The sequence below is a fragment of the Schistocerca piceifrons genome, chromosome 1 (genome assembly GCF_021461385.2).
Source record: "Schistocerca piceifrons isolate TAMUIC-IGC-003096 chromosome 1, iqSchPice1.1, whole genome shotgun sequence".
Classification (NCBI taxonomy): Eukaryota; Metazoa; Arthropoda; class Insecta; order Orthoptera; family Acrididae; genus Schistocerca; species Schistocerca piceifrons.
In genome coordinates, this window is record NC_060138.1 from 27,658,448 (window position 1) to 27,683,312 (window position 24,865).

Here is a 24,865-nt window from a genome sequence, read left to right on the forward strand (position 1 = left end):
AGAAAAGTGGGAACCAGCTGTCTTTCGTTTGATCCTCATTCCGCCTTCCTTACCAAAGATTTTGGCGTTCCGAGGTATTCTCGCTATCTTAACACAGAACATCCTAAATCTTTCTACTCAGTCTCTCTTTGCATTTAAGCCTTCATACACAGCATCTCTCTCTCGCTGCTAATGTCTGCACGTGTCTGTCTCCCACCGACTCGCTTCGCTGGGTAGCCGCGCGGTCTCATGCGCCTGGCCACGGTTCGCGAGGCTCCCCCCGTCGCAGTTTCAAGTCCTGCCTCGGGCATGGGTGTGTGTGTGTGTGTGTGTTGTACTTAGCGTAAGGTAATTTAAGTTAGATTAAGTAGTGAGTAAGCCTAAGGACAGATGACCTCAGCAGTTGGAACGTACCAGATATTTCCAATTTCCCACCATCTCTTTTCTCTCCCATTGCTTTACAATGTATACCACCGCAACCATTTCTTCTCCCGTCTACATTGTCTCTTTTTATCTTTCTTTCCGACTGCGACAGTCTATGCCATACTTTGGCAGCTCAAAAATTCTGTGTAGGTCGAACTTGTTTTGAACCCGACACCCACGTGTTTAAAATTTCGAGCTTATATCTACACGTTGAAGTTCGCCTCAGGCCTCTTTCTTTTGCTCCCACTGCTTCCATCCCCATTGATCTCTCTTTCTCTTTCGCTGCCAATTTTTCTCTCCCATCGTCATTCTCTCCTCTCACTTTCCTCCCACTGGCACTGTCTACTGTCTCTTTCACCGTCGCTATTTCTCTGCTACTGTCTTTCAGCATAATATAGTACGAGGAAGCGGTATGAGGAGTGAGGCAATTGGTTCCCGACTTTTCTGTCAGAGTCTTTTGGAGAGGAACATATTCGCCTTTTTTGTGCTCCGGCAGGAGCGTGTTTCCGCTGGTTCCCGTCTTTCCCCTGCTATAGCATGTTGTGCTGCTTATATAAAACTAATTGTGTAGCTCAGTAAGGTTTATACAGCTCTCCACATTTATAAGCTTTGACACATATAAGCAACAATTAAGTACACATGATGTAGGGCTAACAAAAAACCGTTTCCGTAACACTTTTTCCGGATACTTTGCTCATCGATCGCAAGTCACAGAAAACGACCGGCTCATGATTTGTATCCTAAAAAAGTAAAAATGTTATTACTAATTTAGCAATCTTCTTAGCATAATTTTTGACAGTCATATTAAGTTCTTTTAATACCCTTTTTAGGCGATTGCAGTAGCACTCTGTGCATATTTGTATTGTCGTGAAGTTCCTATTATACGGAGACAGCGCATCATAAACTTTTATTTGTGAAAAAAAAAATGCTGACTGGAGACAGTTCGGTGGCCACACAACCCTTAAAATGACAGAAGAACCTTCCCCACGTGTTCACTACATCACTTATAACTACGTTTACGTCTGAGATCGGATGTTATGTGCATATTTTACGTGCTTGTGCACAGTAACTTTGAACCTCTGGATCTCGGTAACGAATAATGATGTCGGATAAATTTCAAAGTTCCCCGAGAATATCATCTTAAGAATGTATGGTAAAAATTTCGACCGTGGGCCACGAATACAAAGTAGAGAAGTGGCCACCCCATTTATTACTTATCATATGGCTATACTTATACACTCGCCAGGTTAGCCGAGCGCGCTAACGCGCTGCTCCCTGGACTCGGGTAGGCGCGCCGGCCCCGGATCGAATCCGTCCGGCGGATTACCGACGAGGGCCGGTGTGCCGGCCAGCCTGGATGTGGTTTTTAGGTGGTTTTCCACATTCCCCTAGGTGAATACCGGGCTGGTCCCCACGTCACGCCTCAGTTACACGGCTCGCAGACATCTGAACACTGTCGCACTATTCCATCGATTGCACTAGTCGCAGGCAGTTGGGATACACTAATAACTTCCCGGGGGGTACGGGGTGGCGGCAGGAAGGGCATCTGGCCACCCCTGCAACTAACATTGCCACATCCGATTAACCATGCCGACCCTGCGTATCCGTAGGAAAAACAGCACAAGCAAAAGAAAGAAAGAAATGGCAATACATACACAAAAATTACAAAACTACTTCACGTCAACATTTAAGCACAGCTCTCCAACATAAAATAACACAAATTCCAACAGATATATTTGGATATCGAGGCCAGTTACGTATTTTATAACATCACTCGTCCCTGTGAGGAAATCTTCGAAAGGACCCTTGTACGCACGCGCGGGACATGTCGATACAACGTGAGCAACTGTCTGTCGTTCCTCACCGCAGTCACATGGTGGTGATGAAGATTTGCCCCACTTGTAGAGAGTGTCTGCACATCGTCCATGGCCCGATCGGAGGCAGTTCAAGGTAATCCAAACTGCTTGAGCCTGCTAGAATCCAAGAGGATTCTTCTGGATGCAAGGCAGCTTCAGGCAATGTGGCGAACGGTTTTGTTGCCAGCAGCGTTTCCATTCATCGATGATATTGAATTTAATTTTCATGAGAGCGCTAGCTGTGATGAGAGTGAGATGTTTCGATCTTAGTCTTTCTCACTTCTCAGAAAATACGTCGTCCATTACTGGAAGGTCGGTGTCATTAGCAATCTTCTGATACTCACGCAGTAGCGCGCTCTTCCGTCTGTTGTCAGGAGGTGGGATGTGCCTCAGGATAGGTAGCCACTATATGCGACTAGATCGTATTGACCAACAAACAATGCGTATGGCGTCGTTAAGGTGCACGTCTATCTTTTTTACGCGTGGACTGTTAAGCCAGACAGGTGCTCTGTACTCTGCTGCTGAGCACACCAAACCGAGTGCTGACACCCAGAGAGTGTCTGATGACGGGTACACAACGAGGACCGCAGAGTTTACGGAGAATGTCGTTTCCTGTTTTGAGCTAAGCACATGTTCGTGTCAAGTATATATGTACATATATTAACATCGGGTCCCTATGGTAAGTCATTATTAAGCACTTTTGGGCAGCTAGTGTCTTTTTCTTAAATTACTGTAAATGTCCTTCCAATAAACATGTTGTCAATTAGTTTTTTATCCGTTTGCATGAGACAAGTTGCAATAATTTATAAAGCAGTCCATGCCTCCAAACTGTGCCATATGCTGCGCTTAGATCAACGACAGCAGCTGATGTGTGCTGCTTCATTTGGTATCCTGCTACTATAAATGTTGTTAAAGATAAGTCTTGATTAGTGCAGCTCCACCCTGGTCAGAATCTAGCTTGCTCAATACAAAGGTTCTGAAAGATTACTGGACTAATCCGATTATAAACAACTCCTTGAAGGAACTTATAGTGCTCAATAGTGGGATTGGACGATAGTTCTTAGGCTGGTCTGATGCCTTGCGTATTGCTATGGTTTTTGATTGCTTCATTTTTTTATGGGATTGAACCAGGTATCATAATGACCGAGAAGAAATCCGCCATCCATCCTTTTGGGTAGTTTCCAATGTGCAGAAGAAGTTCTGAGTGGATTCCGTCACTTCCCAGTGCCTTTGCCGGTTTTAGAGTTCTAAGAGCAGCAGAAATCTCAAGCATAGAGGAAATTCTTGAGAAGTCATATTGTCCATTAGTGTTCTTTTTCCGCAATGTAAGTTATTAGTTTTATTCCTTGGTGCTCTTGATGTAGACAGTAAATGTGATGCAATCCTATTAGCTGAAATATGGCTCTTGTTCCTTGTGTTCTTTTGTTTCCAGCTTCCTTAGAATGTCCATGCTTTTCTGCTTGGTGTTTGAACACTGACTCAGCAATCTCTGTTTGGCTGTAGGTTATGCGCTATTTCCAGACCCCCTTTTTATAAATTCATATTGTTTCTCAGTAGTTTCATTTCAACCAGGAATATACTGATTCCAATAGCTCAACGTTTTGCTTTTGGGGGAATCCAACCAAGATATTTGTCCAGTTTTTTAGCAAATACATCCCACTTTGCTTTCCTGAAGTTCCATGTAGGTCGTAGAAATGATCAAACGAGTGACATATTTGTCCCTGTTTCAATTAAGATTGGACTGTGTTGTCTGTGTGGGAAGTCTTGTAATACGAACGACGAACTTTGGAGAGGTAATTCATTTTCATTAGCTGTTACATAGATCGGGATTATACTTCTCTCTCCAAGCTGCTGATACGAATGTTCTGTGATCCTTTCCATCAAACACCAAATATCTTCTGCCCAATTTACAATGGCTTTACAACTTTCATCCCCTTCCTTATGCCTCCATCGAGTATGGTGGCTGTTAATATCTCCGAGGTATATGGCGGGGTGTTGTGATACGCGGATGATCTGGGGAGGCCAATAGAGAGCTTGGGGGGGGGGGGGGGGGGGTTGTGTAATTAACTACTGTTAGTTCTTCTATTTTTATATTTTTACTGCAACTTCGTGAATGTTATTGAGATCAGATGCAGAGCATAGTTGTGCATTCTTGATTAACGATCGTATGTATGTTGCCACTCGACGACAAACGTGATGGTTCGTTTGCTCCTAATAATTCAAATGGTTCAAATGGCTCTGAGCACTATGGGACTTAACATCTGTGGTCATCAGTCCCCTAGAATTTAGAACTACTTAAACCTAACTAACCTAAGGACATCACACACACCCATACCCGAGGCAGGATTCGAACCTGCGACCGTAGCATAATAATTCAAAGCCACGAATTTTTCTTTTCGGATTCATTTGCCCTTGACTTTCGCTATGTGTTTTCTGCACCACGACAACAACAACATTTATGTTATATTTTGATAAAATCCTCTGTAAGACATGACATTTTGATTTACTTATGCCTTCATTGTTGCTTTGACATATATTGATAACTGGTTCAAAATTTATAGCTGGAGGCCCCTGAGGAGAACCTTGCGAGTCCACGTCTTGTGACAAGCTATTTTTGCCAAGTGATCTGTGAGATTGCCTGGCTGCCTCTCCTTCTTGGCTTTAGATTTTGGCCTCGAAGTGACTGTTCTTACACCGCCCGGAGGACACGGGTGACAGAGTATGTCACGGGTGCGAACAGTCATTGTCGCCATAATTAGTACTCTTCGTACCCAAAAATCATTGTTTTTTGGGTCCTCTCAGGGACTGTCCACGAACAAATGGTGCTTTTATTAGGCGCCAAATGTCCACTCGAGACTACACATAATGCAAAAGAACCATCTGATTTATTCAATTTGTCTGTGTTAGAGGAGGCATGTTACGTTTAAATTTTATTCCGTTCTTCCGATAGGTATGCAAACGGTCGCTAGCCCAAGCGTTATCAACAACACTTGGCCCATTATCTCTGTGAGTAACAGAACCCGAGATATGATCCCCTGAAAAATGGCCTTCTCGTGCGCGCCTTTTTGTACTGTCGTACGCTACCGGTGTTGAGCAGATTTTGATCTTTCGTCTGTTGTTATTTTGAATTATATGAAAGAAGATCAACCGTTCCACAGCTGCACATCGCCAGATGATGCCCAAGGGCATCCGCGTTTGAGAGACCTTCCACCGTTTGCTGCAAAGCAGCACTTTATAATGACGATTTAACTGCCCTTTGACTATGCCAACAACGAGCATGAAGTCGATCATCTCAAGAACTGATGTGAATTCAACTACTCATTACATTAGAAATTGTAAATTTCTTTGTTTCATGTTGAAAATTAGGAGAACTTTCAATTCACAACATAAACTGAAACTTCTCTGCTTTCTCCTGATCTGTACATTCTTAATAATGACAGAATACCAATCGGTATTTAAATATGTTTTAATTCGTGCTTTGTGAACAAAACATAATAATAAAAAAAAAAGCTTGAACGAAAAGGCCAAATGTTTTGTGAAATCATTTGTCAAAAAGTAAAATATAAAATGGATTAGAGAAACATTTGATGGCTTTTGAATTATGCTTGAAATCGTGTTCAGCATATGAGATACCAATTGAGAATGTAAAGCTCAATGGCCAACTCATAAGGTTAAAGTGTACTAAAGGATATTTCCTGGCGGATTACGCAGACAAAACACGCTGTTGTTGTGTGGCGTTGACATCTCTCTGTCATCTGTGGCAGAACACGTAGAAAAGTTCCTTCAATTCTTCTGTCTCAAAAATGCTCCAGTAGAGAGTCTTTCAAAAACCAGGAACGAGAATGCTTGTGGCGTAAGACGTAACGTCTCACTTACAAGTACTGTCGTCGTCACTATTTTTGCTCACTCAGTTTATCCGGTGAAAAAAGTTCATGACTTCGAGAATAGTTCAAAGATGCATCAAATGTTTCTGCATTCTATTTTATCACTTACCTTTACAAAAATGGAAGTAGGTGCATGAACACCAAGAGAAATGGAAGACCAGTACTAAGCAATGAAGAGGAAGCTGCAAGATAGGCGTACAGAAGGGCTATACCAGGGAAATGAAGGCAATATTATAGAAAAGGAAGAGGATGCAGATGAAGATGAGATGAAAGGTATGATACCTCGAGAAGAATTTGACAGAGCACTCAGAGACCTAAGTCGAACAAGGCCCCTTGAAACTATCAGTGTCCCTGGGAGATTAGGTCATAGCAGAACTATTCCAAATAATGTGCAAAATATACAAGACAGATGAAATACCCTCACACTTCAAGAAAAATGCAGTCGTATCGACTCCAAAGAAAGTCGGTGCTGATAGGTGTGAATATTACCGAAATGACATTTTAATAAGGCATCGGTGCAAAATAGCGAAACGAATTATTTACAGAATAATCGAAAAACTAGTATAAGATGAACTTCAGCACACCTAACACGAGGGTAATGGAATGAAGTCGAATTAAATCTCGCGATCCACAGGGAATTTCATGATGAAGCGAAACATTAAAAGCTGTAGATGAGTTTTGTTATCTAGGCAGGAAAACAATAATAATGTCGATTAAAGACATGAAATCTGAAAATGAGTCCGTGATCGTATTGTGGCACTTTATTTTTATAGGTCCGTCTTGATCAGACAAAGTTCCACACTTTACTGTTACCGGTTTCGGCTACTGCCATATTTAGATCTGTTACAAACAAGAAAATTGTTGTAACCAGCTAATTTGAATTTGCTGAAGCTGTATCAGTAAAAGGCCTGGTGCCACATAAAAAAAGTTCCGCCACAAGAAAACAAGAACTTCATACAAAGGAGCCACCGAGTTCCCACTTCGGATCTGTTATCGACTGTCGACTTCTTAATTAATAATCACTATTTAGCTAATTACCTTACACTTACGGTTATGGTATAATTGTTTTGTCATGCTGGAAGATTTCGATTTATAGAAGTGATTTTATTTTTAAACTTTTTGCACTGGTTTTTGCACAACTGTGTGTTTTACTTTGCCAGGCTAGGAGCTTCCCATTATTACTACATGCACTTTTTATGTGGATGTTAAGTATGGATCTAATTCCACATATTGTATGTCAGTACTTGTTTTATTGTCAGACGCTCATTTTGCCATGTGAGGCAATATTATTTAATTACTAGGCATACTGCATATTAGCTCTTAAATTTGCGACACGTGTAACTCATGTATCCTACCCTATGTTGGCCTCAGTTATTTGTATAAGTACCAGACACTTCTAGGTCATTACCAGCACTTACTGTGTGCCAACACGTATAATTTGACGTTGGTACCTACGTCAGAATACTTTATGGTACGTGTGGCTGGTATTCATGGCTGTCAAATACGCACACACTTTTTATTTTTCATGTGTAGCACCAGGATTTTCATAGATTTAGCTTGACTTTGCTAATTACACAACTGTTTTTATTTGTAACAGATCTGAAGAGGGCAGTAGCCGAAAGTAATGAAGTCTGAAAGTTTGTGTGATCAAGATGTACCTATGAAAATAAAATAGAATGATGATGGCCGAAGTAAAATGTGGACCGGCAATGGCAAGGAAATTTCGAAATTTGTGGTAAATTCTTATGGGACCAAACTGCTGAGGACGTCGGTCCGTAGGCTTACAAACTAATTAATCTAACTTAAACTAACTTACGCAAAGGACAACACACACATTCATACCCGAGGGAGGACTCGAACCTCCGACGGGGGAATCCGCGCGAACCGTGACAAAGAGGCTCAGACCATGGCTCTACACCGCGGTGCCGGGCAATGGCAAGCAAAGAGTTTCTGGAGAAAAGATATTTTGTTAATATCGAATGCATATTTATATGTTAGGAAATATATGTATATAATGCAGCCTTGTATGATAGTCAAACGTGGGCGATAAGCAGTACATACGGGAAAATAATAGCTTTTGAACTGTGATTCTGCAGAAGAATGCTGACGATTGGATGGGTAGAACAAGTAACCTATGAGGAGGTACTGAACAGAATTAGGAAGAAAAATATTTGTGGTACAGCTTGACTAAAATAATGGATCGGCTGACGCAACACATTATGAGACATCATGGAATCAGTAGATCATTTTTGTAGGGAAGTGCGAGGAGGAAACATTGTAAAGGAAGACCAAGAGATGAATACAGTAGACAGGTTCAAAAGGATATAGGCTGCGGTAGTTATTAGAAGATGAAGAGGATCGCCGAGAATAGAATGGCGTGGAGATGGTTCAAATGGCTCTGAGCGCTATGGGACTTAACTTCTGAGGCCATCAGTCCCCTAGACTTAGAACTACTTAAACCTAACTAACCTAAGGACATCACACACATCCATGCCCGAGGCAGGATTGGAACCTGCGACCGTAGCGGTCGCGCAGCTCCAGACTGTAGCGCCTAGAACCGCTCGGCCACTCCGGCCGGCTAGCGTGGAGAGCTGCATCAAATCAGTCTTCTGACTGAAAGCCACAAGAACACTAACAACAGCAGTAAGTTATATACATTAATGACTATACTTTACCTGTAGTAAATTAGTAAACTGTGTTGGCCACTTCACTGGTGCGCCACTACCACATACCATTATGTTATCTCCCACAAATAAATAAAATTAAGGTGCTCCTATGGTAAATTTTGTCCAGTGCATTACAGAATATCTTGACCCACGCAATCGACCCTGGAGAACACGAATTGAAAAATATCTAAATTTGATTGTTCAGCTAAAAATTTAACCAATGTACGCTCTTTTCAGTGTAACTCTTTGTGACTGAGGTAGTCATCAAAATCATCATCATCATCATCATCATCATCATCGTCGTCGTGAGCAGCAACAGCAGCCATGTGACGTCCACTGCCGGATGTAGACGCCCTCTACACCTTCCAGTGCACTGCTGTCTACAGCTGCACACGTCTATGCTATTTTTGCATGATTTATAACGTAATCGACTCACCTAGCGTCACGTGGGAGTCTTGGTCTTTCCTTATTTTTTCTAGTCCAGCACAGGTTTTCCTTGAGCTGTGTACCTAACCTGAAGTTTGAAATTTCGTGTTTTAAAAAAATAACTCACTCCTCGAACAGAGAGTTCGAGTTTGAAAAAAATAACTCACTCAAGAGAATCGCAAAGACATACCACCGTGTTTGACTGTCGCACAGGCACCCGCGTGGAGGACAGAGAAATATGCATAAGGGTTGAAAAACAACGGAGAGAGTTGAAAGCAAATAAGTCGTCAGGTCCAGACGAAATCCCAATTCGGTTTCACAGAGAGTACTCTGCGAGAATGGCCCCTTCCTTAGCTTGTATTTATCTTGAACCTTTCGCCTAGGGCTAAGTTCCATGCGACTGGAAAAAAGCGCAGGTTACTTATGTATATAAGATGGGTAGAAGAACGGATCAGCAGAATTATGTGCAAATATTCTTAACATTGGTTTGCGAATACAATAAGTTTTCTTGAAACACAAAAGCTTCTGTCAGCAAATCGGCACGGATTTAGAAAGCAATCGCTCGTGCGAGACTCACCTTGCCATTTTCTTGCCTGACATCCTCCAAACAGTGAATGAAGCGCGACAGGCAGATGCGACGTTGCCAGGTGTCCGGGAAGCGTTCGACACAGTGCTCCACTGAAGACTGTTAGCGAGGGCACGAAAATACGGAAAATGTTCTCAGGTATTTAAGCGCCTCGAAAACTTCTTAAAAAAAATAGAACACAGTACATTGTCCTCGAAGGCGAGTGTTAATCAGAGACGGGGATATCGTCAGCGAGTGACCCTGGGAAGTGTGACAGGTGTAGTGATTAGCAGCTTGGTCTAAATATACATAAGAGGCAGTCACATGACAAGATGACAGATAGAGAAAAAATAAGTAAACTTTCACAAGCTGCGACATCGTCGCGAAAAAAACAGTGACCCGTATATGTAATAAGTTTCCTTTAATTTACGTCTATGGTCACAAACTTTTTTTTAACAGATTACCGGTTTCGGTCTTTAATGACCATCATCACATCTGTTGCATAAAAACAAAGTCCTAATGTACTGGCATCGTCAAATGTTAAATGCCAGTATGACAAAGTCCTAATGTACTGGCATCGTCAAATGTTAAATGCCAGTATGACTGCAGTACATTAGGACTTTGTTTTTATGCAACAGATCTGATGATGGTCATGAAAGACCGAAACCGGTAATGTGTTAACAAAAAGTTTGTGATCACAGACCTAAATTAAAGGAAACTTAATAAGTAAACTGTTTCTTCTGCAACGACACAGACCATTTTGGGCCTCTACGCGTCAGGATGGGCGACAAAAATGGTGAGGGAGAAGGCAGATTCATGCCCGAGCCTGCAGTTAGACACTGGTAGTGCCGGCAGGTGTTTACTCGAGCAGCCTTACTCAGCACCCCGGCCGGCCTCAGAGCCGCACTGTGCAGAATGGACTGAAGTCCCGATCACGCCTGTGGCATCCGTTGCTCTGGGAATCAGCCGGCAACTACCGCTGTGCAGTGGCGAAGAAAGAGCGCGGCCCGCCGTGGTCTTCCGCAGTTGTGCCAGACAGCCACCCCCGCACACACACACACACACACACACACACACACACACACACACACGCACACGTGGTCGCCATGTCGGGCGCTTTGCTGGGACAGCCGACGCCAGTTGTTCGATGCGGAGTAGCAGTGCCCAGTCAACCCCTGCGGGTCTACCGGACGATGGCCGAATACGTCCAGGCGGCTAGGAGGTCGCGAGGGCACGCCTCTGCAGCCCGGCAGCAGACGGCTTTCCGTCCCTCAGAGGACAGTGGCTGGCTGAGCACCGGCTCCCTGCATCGGTCGAGTTTCCCCACGCCCCATAACCTCCACGTCATAGTTATGGTACGCCTAGTGCCGGAACTCGATGAGTTAATCAGAGGACAGGCAACCAGTCGGTCTTCATCACCTAGTGTTAGCCGCGGTTTCTCTGAAACTCAAAAGCCCGTCTTTTTCTCTGGTTCAAGACGCAGATACAATAGCGGCACAACCGATTGCTTTAAGTCCCCAACCACCATTGTTTACGCGTTTATAGCTGTTCTTCTGATGCAGTCCTAGAGTGGGAGGGATGAGTAGATTGCCACTTACTTGTCCAGTCAGCTTTTCCTAGCTCGGTCTGCCCCTAGCACTGGTTGCTAGGCTCGGTTAAATTAGCAGTGTGTATGTTTCTGAAAGCACGCAAGGGCACTGAGTTACAGAATATTGTTTCCCTCCTGGTCGCACTGTGCTGCGGCATTAGCGGTTCTGTGCACTTTGGCCTTCACCCCGCCTGTCCAGAGCGTTTTGATGTAATTTCAACACTACTGCCCAGTAGATTGCTTGATTAGGACACCAACCGCACTGGCCTCTACTGCCTGGCTGCGGCTGGAAAAATCCTTGGAACATTTACAATGTGCCGGGTGATCAAAAAGTCAGTATAAATTTGAAAACTTAATAAACCACGGAATAATCTAGATAGAGAAGTAAAAATTGACACACATGCTTGGAATGACATGGGGTTTTATTAGAACCAAAAAAAAAAAAAAAAAACACCCCATATTGCTAGACGCGTGAAAGATCTCTTGCGCGCGTCGTTTGGTTGATGATCGTGTGCTCAGCCGCCACTTTCGTCATGCTTCGCCTCCCAGGTCCCCAGACCTCAGTCCGTGCGATTATTGGCTTTGGGGTTACCTGAAGTCGCAAGTGTATCGTGATCGACCGACATCTCTATGGATGCTGAAAGACAACATCCGACACCAATGCCTCACCACAACTGCGGACATGCTTTACAGTGCTGTTCACAACATTATTCCTCGACTACAGCTATTGTTGAGGAATGATGGTGGACATATTGAGCATTTCCTGTAAATAACATCATCTTTTCCTTGTCTTACTTTGCTATGCTAATTATTGCTATTCTGATCAGATGAAGCGCCATCTGTCGGACATTTTTTGAACGTTTGTATTTTTTTGGTTCTAATAAAACCCCATGTCATTCCAAGCATGTCTGTCAATTTGTACCTCTCTATCTACATTATTCCGTGATTTATTCAGTTTTCAAATTTATACTGTCTTTTTGATCACGCAGTACATGACGAACTACTTTGGGGCGCTGCATTTCTTTCAAGCGCTGTCGCCATACCTGTTAGTAGAAAAACTGGTAAGAGCTTTCATGGAAAAATGTTTGCTTTTGGCTATGGATCTATGGTCGTACCCAGACGTGCAGTTCTTAATCAGAAGCCACTCAAATGACAGGAACATCTTTCTTCAGGACTCCAAAAATATGAAAGTCCCATGGGTAGAGAAGGGGATTGTATGGGCGAAAAATACGAAGGAATAATTTCATTCATGTTTAATTGTATGTGGGAGCATTCGCTCACAGACAAAATCTATTTCAGTAATTGATCTCCTACAAGGAAAATGACGGAAAATGAAACAAGGAAAGTAACTACTGAACTATAGCTCTAAACTGTATACTAACTGAAAGTATTACATGCTGAAATCTTGACTCGAAGCCTAATTCCAAACTGTAACAGTGAACTCAATGAAAATACAATGCCATACAGGATGGCCACCAGAAAAGTGTCTGTGTGTCAACAGATTTCAGGAGGTCTGTTTTTGCTGAGGGGAGAGGATAGTTAATATCATTACCTGTCTTGCTATTTGCAGTCCTACGTGGTTGAAAGGAACGGAACACCTCTCTCACTCCCTGCGTTCTCTCTTACTCTATAATTACCAGGTTTCTGTAACACTGGTATACTTCATGCAAGGTGGAGCTGATTCATACATCCACTCATTCACGAGGGTTTACAGAATGGAAGGTGGATTAAAAGCTATCAAAACATAATAAATAAATACATTATTTTACCCGTCCTTCCATTCCTCATCGCAGTAACAGAGTGAGATTCAGTGTCCATAACGTAGGTCATAAATCAAAATAAGATTTGCATCACCCCGGTTTCCAGAACTCCTAAACAAAGACGTTGACTGTGGATACTGTATCACAGACGCAGTCCCTTTGGTTGTTCAGAGTTGTCACTAAACCCGCCCAAAGATGTAAACAACCATGCATGAGCAGAGCCTATTAGTCGGAGGGGGTCCGACAGCCGATCAGTTACAGTCATTCCGCCAGGAAGGCGGTACACGGCTCGTGTTGTCTGTAGTTAAACCATGCCGAGACGGTCAACACCGCGGTTCGATCGCGTCCGCATTTTTACTTAGTGCCAGGAAGGGTTCTCAACAAGGGAAGTGTCCAGGCGTCTCAGAGTGAACCAAAGCGATGTTGTTCTGACATGGGGGAGAGAAAGGAACTGCCGATGATATGCCTCACTGAGGCTGTCCAGGGGCGTCAACTGCAATGGACGACCGCTACCTACGGATTATGGCTCGAAGGAACCCTAACAGCAACCCCACCACGTTCAATAATACTTTACGAGCAGCTACAGGATGTCGTGTTACGACTCAAACTGTGCGCAGTAGGCTGCATAATGCCCAACTTCACTCCAGACGTCCATGGCAAGGCCAAGCTTGGCAACCACGATACCATACAACGCTGTACAGATGGGCCCAACAACATGCCGAATGGACCGCACAGGATTGGCATTACGTTCTCTTCACCGTTGAGTGACGCATATGCTTTCAATGAGACAATCGTAGGAGTTGTGTTAGAAGGCAACCCGCTCAGGCTGAACGCCTTAGACACATTGTCCAGCGAGTGCAGCAGGGTGGAGGTTCCGTGACTGCTGTACGATACGTGAATGCCATCCTCCGACCGATAGTGCAACCATATCGGCAGCATATTGGCGAGGCATTCGTCTTCATGGACGATAGTTCGCGACACCATCGTGCACATTTTGTGAATGGCTTCCTTCAGGATAACGACAGCGCTCCATTAGAGTGCCAATACTATCGAAGATGCCTGGGATGGATTGGAAAGGGCTGTGTATGGACGGCGTGACTCAGAACCCACTAGCCGTTGAAGAGTGTTACAATCTGAACCAACTTTGCCTTGATGAACTTCTGGACAGTATGGCACGGCGAATACAGGCATGCATCAATGCAAGAGGACGTGCTACTGGGCAATCGAGGTACCGGTGTGCGCAGCAGTCTGAACCACCATCTCCGAAGGTCTCGCTGTGTGGTCGTACAACATGCAATGTGTGGTTTTCATGAGCAATAAAAAGGGCGGAAATGATGTTTATGTTGATCTCTATTCCAATTTTCTGTACAGGTTCCGGAACTCTCGAACGGAGGTGACACAAAACCTTTTTGATGTGTGTATAACTTATTTGGAGATGCCACACAGAAGAATGTATGAAGTGGAACTGAGAGTGCTGTTCTATCACACCTGGCCTAAGGAGTAAGTCTGAGGTGGGATGTGTTTTCGTTTGAAAGGCACGCACACGTATATTTATTCTTTTTCTGTTTATATTCAGGTACGCGGAAAAGGCCTTAGGCTCATGGCACTCGAATGAGGTGTAACGCATTTATCTTGAGTATAATAAGTTGTGAAATTACATACAGTCAAACTTCATGTGTACACATAGAATTAGTGAAACACATAAGAATACACACTCTGTACAAATTAAAATGAACTACAAACTTCAATAAGTGTTACTCATGTGAATCAAGAAAAAAAAATTTAACGTGGAAACATATGCTTATAATACCTTCAACAGAAATTGTGACAAGATAACCACAAGATATTTATTGATAAAACCCCCAACAAACAAAGAACTTGTTTTGCCAAGAGAAACGATGTTATTGTGTCAGAAAAGGCAATGATAATAAGGACTACTTAAATTTATCTTGTAGTTAATTTTTAAGAAACACACATCCACAATTGTAAGTAGATGGACAAAGGGATAGTCTATGCTATCACAGGTCTGTGTGCTGTATCGAGTGGAATGATCGATTTTCCCGCCACCAGAGATGCTTAGCGAGTCAAATGCTATGCTGCGCCACAAGAGAGCAGATGGCATGGGCACTTGATGGACGCAAGCGCCATTGCGGCTGTGGTGGGGACAGGCTGGCGGTACGTCCTCAGAGCTTCGCCTGGGGCAGGTGGGGGCAGCGGCTGAGGTTTCCATAACGGTGCGCTGGGCTTGAAGCCGTCGGAACAGATAAGTTCCTGGATTGACAGAAAGAAGGCAGTTGTCGGCAGAACCAAGTCCAAGGGTTAAAGAAACGGGTGTGCAGGACGTTCACCAGACGGGGTGCGAAACGATGACCAGCATGTGGCAGCGCTGCAATGTGGACAACAACCTTGCGGGCTAGTTGCCATCTTCCCCGGATGGACATCTTGGTTTTTATTAGTCATCAATGACTGGTTTGATGCGGCCCGTCACGAACTCCTTTCCTGTGCAAACCTTTTCACCTCACTGTGCGAACCTTTTCATCTCAGAGTAGCACTTACAACCTACGTCCTCTATTATTTGCTAGATGTATTCCAATCTCTGTCTGGCTCTACAGCTGCCTCTAGAACCATGGAGGTTATTCCCTGGTGTCTTAACAGGTGAACTACCATTTTCTCCCTTCTTTATATCAGTGCTTTCCATATATTTCTTTCCTCGCCGATTGTGCAGAGAACCTCGTCATTCCTTACCTTATCAGTCCTCCTGATTTTCAGCTTCCTTCTAAAGCACCACGTCTCAAATGCTTCTACTCTCTGCTGCTCTGGCTCTTCCACAGTCCATGTCTCACTACCACACAATCCTGTGCTCCAAACGCACAGTCACAGACATTTCTCCCCCAAATTAGGACCTATGTTTGCCACTAGTAAACTTCTCTGGGACATGAATTCACTTTTTGTCAGTGCTAGTCTGCTTTTGATGTCCTCCTTGCTCCGTTCGTCATAGGTTATTACGCTGCGTAGGTAGCAAAAGCATAGGGAATCAAGTATCAGAATCAAAATTTAAAAGAGCTTTTGAAAACTTAAGATCAAATGAGGCAGAAAGGATAGATAACATTACATTGGAATTTCCAAAATAATTGGGGAAGTGGCAACAAAACGACTATTCACGTTGGTGTCGAATGTATGAGTCTGGCGATATACCATCAAACTTTCGGAAAAATACCATTCACGCAATTCTAAAGACTGCAAGAGCTGACAAGTTCGAGAGTTACCGCACAGTCAGCTTAACAGCTCGTGCACCCAAGATGCTGACAAGAATAATATACAGAAGAACAGAAAAGAAAATTAAGGCTGTGTTTGATAACGGTCAGTTTGGCTTTAGGAAAGGTAAAGGCACGGGGGAGGCAATTCTGACGTTGTGGTTGATAATGGAAGCAAGAATCAAGACACGTTCTTGGTCTTCGACTGTTATTATTCCCTCTTGGCTCTTGTACGTGTTGTACTCGTATATTACCCGTCTCCCGCTATAATTCACCCCTATTTTCCTCAGAATTTCGAACAACTTGCACCACTGTACATTTTCGAACGCTTTTTCCAAGTCGACAAATCATAAGAACATATTTTGATTTTTCTTTAGCCTTGCTTCCATTATCTACCACAACGTCAGAACTTACTGTCTGATGCATTTATCTTTCCTGAAGCCAAAGTTATCATGTAACAGGTCGTCAATTTTCTTTTCCATTCTTCAATATACTATTCTTGTCAGCAACTTGGATGTGGGAGCTGTTAAGATGATTGCGCGATAATTGTCACACTTCCCGGCTCTTGAAATCTTGGGAAGTGTGTAGATGATGTTTTTCCGGAAATCTGGTAGTACATCCCAGTCTCATACATTCTGCACAACATGAATAGTAGTTTTGTTGCTCTTTGCCAAACGATTTTAGAAATTTCGATGGAATGTTATCTATCTCTTCTTTCTTATTTGACTTTATGTCTTATAGAGCTCTTTTAAATTTTGATTCTAGTACTGGATCCTCTGCCTCTTCCCTATCGACTACTATTTCTTCTTTTGCCACCTCATCATGCAAGTCTTCCCCCTCGTAGAGGCCTTCCACGTACACGGAAAGCTGTCCGCTCTCTGCTCTGCATTCAACAGTGCAGGTCCCGTTGCATTGTTAATGTTACAGTCGTTGCTTTTAATTCTAGTGGAGGTAAACGCACGGCTTCGATGCTGCAAAAGGCATGCTACATGAGTGCTTTCGCCACTGGTGGTGGGATCCTTGTGGCATTGTGATTCAGTAGGTGCACCGTGTTAGTCTGTGGGTGCCGTCCCTCTGTCCGTTTGTATTTTTGCCTGTGGCAGTGGTCACGTCGATGTGAGGCAGAGCAGGTGTGGCGAGTGTGATTAGGTGTATTATTAAATTGGAACTATTTATCGCCATGAGGCTAAATTAGCTGGTTATTCCAGAGGTCTTAAATGTTTATTGTGACTGAGCTTGTGGCTCACTCTTCCTGCATTAAGGTTTCATTGTTATTACTTTTATATGAAAGAACTGTTACAAATGTTACCGTTTAAGAAGTTATTCAGACAAAAACGTGGGTAGCTTGATTGTGTTGTGAGCAGGTGGTAATAGTACATCAAGGTGTCGTTAGACTCTGGTTAAGGATAAGTATTCTTTGGCATAGTACGTTTTACAGTTATTGTTGATGGTTATGGTCTAGCGCCAGACATTCCGAACTGTGACGTTGTTGCCCAATGTCCGTTATAGAACAAGATTGCATTTGTTCTGGATTTGAATTTATTGTTGTTGTTATAAAGAGATTCATGATATTGGTTAATTCAGCCCTTTTTTCGGGCTACAAAGATATATCTTTTATTTTAAGTGGTTTTCTATTCTTTTATTTAAGCTTGGACGATTAGTAAAACAGTTCTTAAAATGAGCCCCACTTCTGCACACCTCTCGTCTGAACCCTACACCCCACTCTCCATAAATCCCTCATTACAACTGTTACACAAATGACGAATTCTTTAGTATAATTAACTCTATTAAGAGTTACTACTGAAAGAGAAGAACACAAAACATAAAAAACAGAAATAATCAGTTAATTCTGTCAGTTACGTAATCACTTTATGAAATGTGAAACACGCATGTGACAGGACAAAAGGGGAGTGTTCGTAGGCCATCGTGTAGGAGCACATCCTTCTAAAAGTTACGGGAAGATCAGGTGCTGGGGGAACAAAGTCATACTGAGTGTGCCCTTTTGAGTGCATGAAAAGGTTTTTTTGTCACCGACAGCGCCCACCTATAGTTCCAAACGACACCGGAGGACGTAGCACTTTAGTCTCCCTCGCTTGAGTGTTGTGGGTTACAATCAGCTTCACATGATTCACGTCCAGGGCTTATAGATTGCTGGCACGTATTCAAAAATGTTTGTTTATTTTCACAATATGCGATTTGCTGAGCGTGTTCCTTGTAAGACTCTTGAGAAAGATGGTTTGCATTGCTCGTGGTGATCGATCATCAGACGTCGCATACTGTTGCAAGCCTCATTTAACTTCAGCAGCCTGACACGTCACGTTTGTGTGATGTGAACCCCTGACCTATTGTCCTTTGTATGTCATAGCACGCTATTGGTTGCTCGTCGTCCTTCTTGTCACGGTAGTAATTCGCTGCTGCTGAAGAGAATTTGAAAGGGGGCATTAGGAAACGAGCGACTGAAACGGAGAAAAAGAATACATTAGAAGACGAACAGGTAGCTTTGAGAGATGACTAGTGAAGACAGCAGATGATCAAATATGTAAAAGGACTATCGCTAGCAAAAATACTTGAATATCACGGAAGATATTGAATTTAATTGATGAAAGGAAAGAGTATAGGTGTCTAAAAAATGAAATTGAAAGGAAAAACAAACATGCGAAGGAGGAATGGCTAGAGGAAAAATAAAAGTCTATAGAAGCATGTGTGACTGTGGGAAAGATAAATATCGCCTATAGGAAAATTAAAAAAGAGAAGCAGTTCTATGCATATTGAGACCTTAGATGGAGAAACAGAACCAATCAAAGGAAGGAAAGCTCAGATGGAAGGAATATGTGTACAAATGAAAAGAACTTGAAGGCTACATTATAGAAACTGAAGTGAATTAGATGCAAATGAGATAGAATATACGATACTGGAAGATCTCTGTCGAAGCAAGGCCCCTGGAGTAGACGAGATTCCCTCGAAACTACTGATATGCTTGGCAGACCCAGCTATGACAAAACTATTCCGCCTGGTGCGCCAGATGTGTGAGACTGGAGAAATACCCTCCGACTTCATGAAAAATTTAATAAACACAATTCCAAAGTAATCAGATGCTTACAGGACTGACAAAATACTGATCTGAATTATTTACAGAAGACTGGAAAAATGATACATATCCGACCTTGGGGGGGATTAGTTTGGTTTCCAGAGAACTGTAGGAACACACGAGGCAATACTGACCCTACGACTTATTTTAGAAGCTAGGTTAAAGAAAGGAAAATCTACATTTATAACCTTTGTAGATTTGGAGGAAGCTTTTGATGATGTTGACTGGAACACACTTTTACATTCTCAAGGTAAAAGATGTAAAATACATGGATCTTAAGGTTATATACATTTTTTAAAGAAACCGGACAGCAGTTATAAGATTCAAATGGTATGATAGGAGAGCAGTGATTGAGAAGGGAGTGAGGCAGGGTTGTAGCCTATTCCCAACGCTATTCAGTGAGTGTACTGAGCTAGCAGTATAGGAAATGAAAGGAAAATTTGAAGTACGAACTAAAGTTGATCAGAAGATATGAAAACTTTAAGGTTTGTCAATGACATCCTTATTCTGTCAGAAAGAGCAAAGGACTTGGAAGAACACCTGGACGGAGTGGACAGTGTCTTGAGAGAAGGATATAAGATGAACATCAACAAAAGCAACATGTGGATGAGGGAATATATTTGAATTAAATCATATGATGCTGAGGGACATAGATTAAGAAACGACACACTTAAAGTAATAGAAGTGTTTTGCCCTTTGGGCAGCAAAATAACTGATGATGGCCTAAGTAGAGAGTATATAATATGCAGACTGGCAACGGCAAGGAAAGCGCTTCTAACGGACAGATATTTGTTAACATCGAACATAAACTCAGATGTTAGAAAGTTCGTTTAAGGTATTTGGCTGGAATGTAGCCACGTATGGAAGTAAAACGGGGACGATAAATGATTTAGACAAAACAATTTAGATAAAAAGAGAATTGATGCTTTCGAAATGTGGCGCTACAGAAGACGGGTAGCTCATGTAGCTAACGAGTAGGTACTGAACAGGAAAAAATAAATTTGTGGCACAAGTTGACTAGTAGTACAATGTGTCCTCCGTCATGCACTGGACGGTGGTTTGAGTATTTTCACTAAAGTGACGAAAGTCATGGGGTAGCGATATGCACATATACAGATAGCGGTAGTATCGTGTATAAAAAGTATAAGAAGGCTCTGCCATGGCGGAGCTGTAACTTGTACTCAGGTGGTACTTGTGAAATGCTTTCCCACGTGGTTATGGTTGGACGACTGGAGTTAACACACTTCGAATGCAGAATAGTAGTTGGAGCTAGACGCATGGGAAATTCCATTTCGGAAACCCTTAGGGAATTAAACATTCTGAGGTCCAAAGTGTCAAGAGTGTGTCGAGAATACCAAATTCCAGGCGTTGCCTCTCACCAAGGACAGGGCAGTGACTAACGGCTTTCACTTAACGACCGAGAGCAGCGTCGTTTGCATAGAGTTGTCAGTGCTAACAGACGAACGCCAATGTAAGAAATAACCGCAAAAATCAATGTGGGACGTACGATAAACATACACATTAGGACAGTGTGGCGAAATGTAACGTTAACGGGCTGTGATAGCATGATATCGCATGCAGCACCTCTCTTGGGCTAGAGACAATATCTGTTGGAACTTAGACGACTGGAAAACAGTGGCCTGGTCAGATGTGTCCCGATTTCAATTGGTAAGAGCTGATGGTAGGGTTCGAGTGTGAGGCAGACTTCACGAAGCCATGGACCTAAGATGTCACCGTGGAAGCTGGTGGTGGGTGCATAATGGTGGGGGCTGTGTTCACGTGCAACTGAACCGATCACTGTCTCCAAGTAGCCGAACTCTGAGACCATTAACAGCAGTTCATGTACTTCTCGTTCCAAAACAACATTGGAGTTTTTATGTGTGAAAATGTGTCATGTTACTGTGCCTCAGCTGTCCGCAGTTGTTTTCTAGGACAGTCTGGACAATTGAAGCGGATGATTTGGCCAACCAGATCACCAGAGGTGAATCCCATCGAACATATATGGGACATAGTCGAGAGGCCAGTTCGTGCATACATTTTGCAAGGGCAATATTTTCGCAATTATGGACGGCTATAGAGGCAGCATGGTTCAGTATTTCTCCAGGGGACTTCCAATGACTTGTTGAGTCCATGCCACGTCTGGTTGCTGCACTACGCCGAGCAAAAGGAAGTCCGGCACGATATAATGAGGTATCCCATGACTTTCGTCGCCTCATTGTATGTAGATACAGATATTGGGTGCAATAGTCATTCGGAGATGAAGGGGCTTCCATAGGATAGAGTAGGTTTCAGACCTACACGTTCAGACTAGAAACCACAACAACAAATGTGTGATGGCAGAACCAAATCCATATTAGTATATTATGAAGCTGCGAGAAATAAGATCATATAGAATAAATAATCATTGGGGGAAGTGGCAACAAAACGACCATTCACGTTGGTGTGCAGAATATATGAGACTGGCGATATACCATCTGACTTTCGGAAAAGCATCATCCACACAATTCCGAAGACGGCAAGAGCTGACAAGTGCGAGAATTATCGCACAATCAGCTTAACAGCTCATGCATCGAAGCTGCTTACAAGAATAATATACAGAAGAATGGAAAAGAAAATTGACAATGCGCTAGGTGACGATCAGTTTGGCTTTAGGAAAAGTAAAGGGACGAGAGAGGCAATTCTGACGTTACGGCTAATAATGGAAGCAAGGCTAAAGAAAAATCAAGACACTTTCATAGGATTTGTCGACCTGGAAAAAGCGATCGACAATATAAAATGGTGCAAGCTGTTCGAGATTCTGAAAAAAGTAGGGGTAAGCTATAGGGAGAGACGGGTCATATACAATATGTACAACAACCAAGAGGGAATAATAAGAGTGGACGATCAAGAACGAAGTGCTCGTATTAAGAAGGGTGTAAGACAAGGCAGTAGCCTTTCACCCCTACTCTTCAGCCTGTACATCGAGGAAGCAATGATGGAAATAATAGAAAGGTTCAGGAGTGGAATTAAAATAGAAGGTGAAAGGATATCAATGATACGATTCGCTGTTGACATTTCTATCCTGAGTGAAAGTGAAGAAGAATTAAATGATCTGCTGAACGGAATGAACAGTCTAATGAGTACACAGTATGGTTTGAGAGTAAATCGGAGAAAGACGAAGGTAATGAGAGGTAGTAGAAATGAGAACAGTGAGAAACTTAACATCAGGATTGATGGTCACGAAGTCAATGAAGTTAAGGAATTCTGCTACCTAGGCAGTAAAATTACCAATGACGGACGGAGCAAGGAGGACATCAAAAGCAGACTCGCTATGGCAAAAAAGGCATTTCTGGCCAAGAGAAGTCTACTAATATCAAATATCGGCCTTTATTTGAGCAAGAAATTTCTGAGGATGTACGTCTGGAGTACAGCGTTGTATGGTAGTGAAACATGGACTGTGGGAAAACCGGAACAGAAGAGAATTGAAGCATTTGAGATGTGGTGCTACAGACGAATGTTGAAAATTAGGTGGACTGATAAGGTAAGGAATGAGGAGGTTCTACACAGAATCGGAGAGGAAAGGAATATGTGGAAAACACTGATAAGGAGAAGGGACAGGATGATAGGACATCTGCTAAGACATGAGGGAATGACTTCCATGGTACTAGAGGGAGCGGTAGAGGGCAAAAACTGTAGAGGAAGACAGAGATTGGAATACGTCAAGCAAATAATTGAGGACGTAGGTTGCAACCGCCGCAGCCGCAGTGGTCCACAACCCCACGACGACTATCGCAGTCTATCTCACCCCTCCGACGCCCCACAACGAACCGAGGGTTATTGTGCGGTTCGGCCCCCGGTGGGCCCCCCAAGGAACGTCTCACACCAGACGAGTGTAATCCCTATGTTGGTGTGGTAGAATAATGGTGGTGTACACGTACGTGGAGAACTTGTTTGCGCAGCAATCGCCGACAGTGTAACTGAGGCGGAATAAGGGGAACCAGCCCGCTTTCGCCGAGGCAGATGGAAAACCGCCTAAAAACCATCCGTAGACTGGCCGGTTCACCGGACCTCGACACAAATCCGCCGGGCGGATTCGTGCCGGGGACCAGGCGCTCCTTCCCACTCCGGAAAGCCGTGCGTTAGACCACACGGCCAACCGGGCGGGCTATAAATACCTCACTCACAAATTGGAAGTTAGTACGGTCGGTGGAGCAGTCTATTACTCTGAGATTTATTCCTCCTCACTACCATTATGACTAAACCGAAAGCTGGAATGTGATATGAGTTGTTCACTGTTATTAATGTATCGGTTAGTCACTTGAGAGCCTTGGTACCACACAGATTTTATTAAATCTGGTGCGAAGCGGGCCAACGTGCACCTAAAGTTTGTTACATGTAGGAAGTACCACAGACCACGGCCTTTATATTTCTCGAACATGTTTGGCTGTCAAAGATAGTCCTGCTCTCACACTCTCGATACTGAACACTGCAAGCAATCTTGGAAAGCAACAAATTAACCAGGTAATATTGTAATGAAAAAGGGTGTTGCAGTAAATAAGAACACGGACCTACCGTGATAAATAAAATATAATTCCGAGGCGCAGCGACCTCCAATATGGCCCATATTACAACTGCTATTACACTAATGTTTGGCACCGGTAGCTAATCGGAGAACACACTAATGACAGAGTATCAGGCTAACGCCTTCCCTTACGCGCCTTATGATGACACATCTCTCATTTATGTTCATAAATTGTCCTCACAATGAATCAGGTTCTATCCTTCAGAACAATGTAAATATGTTAGCCCTTTCTAGAACAATCTGTCTTCTCTTAACGTACACAGAATTTAGATACCGGTTTCATTTCAATTTAATCAATTAATTTTGCACTCATACATAGCACTTCTAATGATGCAACTGCAACACTCATTTGACTGAAAATTATTACAACACACAATAAATTTAGATTCATTTACCTGTACTCGATTCTATGGCCATCTTGTGTCCAGTAAAACCTTGAAGAATTAACACCAGCTCCGACACATGCAAGAAACGCCTTACCCATGACGATGGACTGCGTCTTGATTGCGATACGCGCTTCTACCATTGTTCTAAAGTTCTTCACAGTTCCAATGAGACTTTGTATCACACAATCAAAATCACTGCTTCGTGTGCACTTTTATTGGTGTATTACATTGCGGAATAACATGTCGTTACTCAACTGCTGGTCCCGACACCCGGAGCAGTGCTTGGAAGTCATTTGTGCTGTAAAAGTATTTACTGACCGAATAAAGTTAGCATTTCATCGAAGTGGTCAGAAGCGGATCTGTCCATCACGAAGGACCCAGAATGACTCTCCAGAGCGAAAGCGCCAGCGCCAGATCTAGAGCTCCCCT